The sequence below is a fragment of the Salmo salar genome, unplaced genomic scaffold (genome assembly GCF_905237065.1).
Source record: "Salmo salar unplaced genomic scaffold, Ssal_v3.1, whole genome shotgun sequence".
Taxonomy (NCBI): Eukaryota; Metazoa; Chordata; class Actinopteri; order Salmoniformes; family Salmonidae; genus Salmo; species Salmo salar.
In genome coordinates, this window is record NW_025550505.1 from 1 (window position 1) to 4,376 (window position 4,376).

The window sequence follows — 4,376 nt, forward strand, 5'->3', positions numbered from 1 at the left end:
ACCTATTTTCTACTTTTGACGCAGCACGTGCTGACTCACAAACCTGTTATTAAGTGGTGTTATACCTATGATGGTTTTGCTTTGAGCCACTATATCTGCGCTCATATCTGGCAGCATCTGGAGTAAGTATGTTTCTCACGTTTATCAAGTAATCGAACTTCACGTGAAATTGCCAGAGAGAGAGAGAGAGAGTAGGAGACAGAGACGAAGGAGCATTTCAAGAGTGGAGGAATTTGCACCAAAGGCAGGTAAGGTATAATTTTTAATCGAAATATGTTTTGTATATAAATTTTTTACCATGAGAAATACATTTTCGTTTTGGCGGTACATTGTCTACGCTACAAAGAAACAAGGTAACATCTTGATAACATCTTTTTGTGTCAAATAAAAACAATTACATATATATTTTTTTATGATAACGCTTTTTGTGGTAGGATGTTTTGGTATTAGTAGTTATCTGGAACATACTTGGATATAATGATGCCCAACAATTTAATTATAATAAGCAACCCTAAAGAAAATCAAAATCAAATACATTTTGTAGACCCTATTATTGATGATATAGTAATACTTGAAATAATGATTGGCCTTTTTCAATCAATACTTAATTCAAAAATGAAATCTAATCTTTAATTAGCATGTGAATTATATTCTTCAATGTTTGTCTCATGGAATGACAACAGGTAATTGAATGGGGAAAATAATGGAAAATGAATTAAGGTGGGGCATCCTAACATTCCTCTTCTTGCCCTGGTGGTGCTGGGGGTGAGGGGCCTAACGTCCAGGGCTTTCCAGCTGGCTCACCTCCCCGCACGGTATCATCTCCTTGGCTTTTATGTGTTGCTGGGGCTCCAGCATCCTGGTCAGAGCATGGGAGACGCATTTAGCCCGAAAGTGTCATTCTACAGCACGACCATCGGTCTCACTATTCAGCCTACCAGGGAGGACTGCAGAATATTTATGCGCGTAGTGCTCAACTCCTGGCAATTCGGCCCTCAAGTACCTCTCCAGAGCCAGGGGGTACTCATGGTGGTGGATGGGAATCGGAAACGACACTACATGCTGAGAGATGCTCTCAGGGAGGTGTTTGCTGACCGGGACTGGCTGGTATGGTGGCGGAGGAATAACTACACACATGGGACCCCACCCAGACCCTAGGATGAGTTATGGGCTGGGAGAGGACCCCCAGAGGAGGGAGGTGGAGTATCTGATCAACAGCAGGAGGGTGTGTGCATCAGTGCAGAAGTGGGGGTGGAAAGAGGGAGGTGATGTAAGCATGGCGACTGGGATGCTCGGTGGACTACATAATGAGGATTATTTGATCTCTTTGTATGGCTTTGAGATTAGGGAAATTTTAATGCTTCCTCTCCTCAGGGTGTGACTCTGACACCAACTAGACCAATAGGTGAGAGAACCAGAATAGGTGGGAGGAGACGGATGACTCAACCCCAAGGAGTCTAATAAGAAGCCCGGCGCATGGATGGTTAACAGAGAGGTTGCCAGTTTTTCAACTGTGTTCCTGCATCAGCGGCCCCCGGGAAAGGAAATTACACCTTCCTGTGACGCGAAGTAAACATGAGTATAATTTTTAGTTGTGGTAGTATGAATAAATATTTGATATTAAATAACTAGATAAACTGAATACATGCATGTGAATCTGCAGTATATAACATAGATTTGTATTCAGGTAACAGGAATGAACTCTCAGCAGTTTTAGAGTCTGGTAAACAAATTGGGGAATACTAATTTGGGGATGACAGACATTCACCAACCGCATGCTCAGCATGGGCTATGCACCAAGTGAGTATAACATTTTTCGCAAATACTCCTCATACACAAATAAACTGAAGCAACAACACTTTAGGAGAAAGAAATATTATATATATCCGTCTCAGATACACGGCCCGCTCCAAGTGCTACACGGAGACGTAGGCCAGTTCTCGGTGGCTCAACCAGCAGACGCCGCTGGATCAAGTCTTACTTCGCGAGTGGCTCTACAACGCCATGTGGTGGCACAAGCACCACCCGTGGATGACCTACGAGTCCATCGTCTCTGGTGTCTTCCCCTTCTTTCACGGCCACCATCATCCAGCTGTTCTGGACAAGAACCCAGCCTGGGACATCCTCCTGGGTCCTCTGCTGCATCCAGCTCACTCGGCCTGATCAAGGCGGCCTATGCCGCATCCCTGCGCCGCGACCTGGTCATGGTGTTCACTGTCCCTCTACTCTGCCCTCTACATGACCAGCTTGTATTGCCCGTCAAGTACTTTGCCATCATCACCACGAACAAGAGCAGCTGGGGCATCGCCGGGCCGCCGCAAGATGGTTGGGAACTACATCCCCCTGCTGCCTCTGTCAGTGTGGGCGGCCATCTTGTGGGCGGGTCCTGCTACACCATCTACAAGGAGAGCCAAAAGGACTGGTCCACGCCCGGCTAAGGTACTAGAGACCAGGTTTCTGATCTACGGCTGTGTGGCGACGTCTGCTACTGGTTCCTCATGATCTTCCTCTACTGGGTGTGGTTCGCAGGCTGTTTAGGAAACGCTCTCAAAGTTATGACGTTAGCGTATAGGGACAGTTTTCTATACAAGGGAAAAAAGACTGGATATTTAGTATTTATTTAGTGTTTTGTACATCAAAGATGTTTCATTTATTTATTTAATATTGTGCTACAGTAACTGTGAACAGATAACCTTTATACAGCTGCTAAATCAACTGAACCGTAGAATATATAAATGGATATAACGTACTGTATGTGAGAACAATTACCTAGACTCTGGGAAGCTTCATCAAGAATAGTGTCAAAGATGAGAATATATTGTTGATAACTACAGTTTGCCGTGCTACTGAAGATGGAGAAAGGAGTTGTTAGTTGTTAAGTGAGTGAATATTTGACATTCAGTTGTCTTTACAAATACTTTATAACTGAAACTGTATACAGAAGCAGTATAGTATACCTATCTGGAGTTGATGATAAGACTAGTAATCTATTCTAGATGGCCCCTTGATTTGCTGTTGCTTATTTCTACTGACTGCCTAACGAACGAAGTGTTACATTTATTTAATATAAGGATTTGTAATCTCTCTTGAGCACAACATTATTGAACCGTTATTAGATCACGCTGTACATGACTTGATATGTGCCTTACACAACAAAATACCATATCAGACATAGTATCTTTTCTTTGTTTTTAAATATACTTCTCTCAATAATGCACGGAAATTGGACTGGAATTTAATAACATTTTTTTTTAAAACATTACCTTGGAAGAAAACTAGCAAAATGTCTTGTGGTTCTAAGTGAAAATATTTATTTCTGTGTAAATAATAGTGACAGACTCCATAGGAAGACAATTAGACAATCATACATGTGATATCCACTCCCAGGGATGCGTTGCCTGAAGCCCTGTGAGATAGATCGGACAATGGTTCTGCTGTCATGTTGAGTATAAACATGAGAGATGCACCTGGCTCGATTTGAACTGAACTGACTGAGCATGTCTGTATACATTTTTTATGCACATTTTTCATTGTATGGGATTATTTCTTTTTCATATTATTTTGCAAATGTGAATGAATGTATCTATCTATGTATGTTAAAAATGAAGTATTTTATGAAAAGCATGGAGTACAGTAGCCTACTGTTGATTTGTTGAGGAGGGATTGTTTGGCTACCACACCCATCTCTCAATGATCCTATCAATCTAGGATGTTGAAATTGGTGTCTTAATGGTTGCTTCATCTGCTTCCACCGTCAATACTAAATATACCCCTGATTTCCCTGACAGTTGACAGGTAAGGTAACCATTGTGGTCAGAAGGGAAGAAAAATACAGTCATTCCAATGATTTTTATAAGCCATAATATACCATTTATTCCTTTGCTGTAGCCCCTAATACTGGCCCCTAGCTTGCAATGGAACGTCTGCATGATGTACTATGTAGTGATGTACTGATTTCCATTGTGCAACACATGATAATCTGAGAAATGAGAGGTTCTGTTAGGAGACACATCCATCATCAGGAGGGTCATCGTTGCTCATCAAGAGGTATAATTACTGATGTAGAGTCAACATTTCTGACCTCTCAGGGCAGTTAGATGGCCAGTTGCTTTGCATTGGTTTCATTTGACTGGTGGAGGGAGGAGAGTCTTTTTGCTGTTCTTGTACCACATACAAACTTTTTATGACAGGTCTGGGTGGTGGAAGTTCTAAAAGTGTCTGAAAACTGCAACAGACAGTTAATTATTGTATATATGAATTGTGTAAGTGATACCCATTTGTTTTTAGCACAGTTATGTAACACTAACAGAGCATTAAAGAGCCTGTCTTGCAGAGAAAATATTAGCTGTGTGAATCGCCATTCTGGGGGCAGCAGG

The 4,376-nt window shown here is 41.9% G+C and overlaps 1 pseudogene; it reads left to right on the forward strand.

Moving 5' to 3' along the window:
- The first annotated feature begins 960 nt into the window (after positions 1 to 960).
- Positions 961 to 2,977, forward strand: LOC123739490 (hyaluronan synthase 3-like; annotated as a pseudogene).
- Positions 2,978 to 4,376: the final 1,399 nt, after the last annotated feature.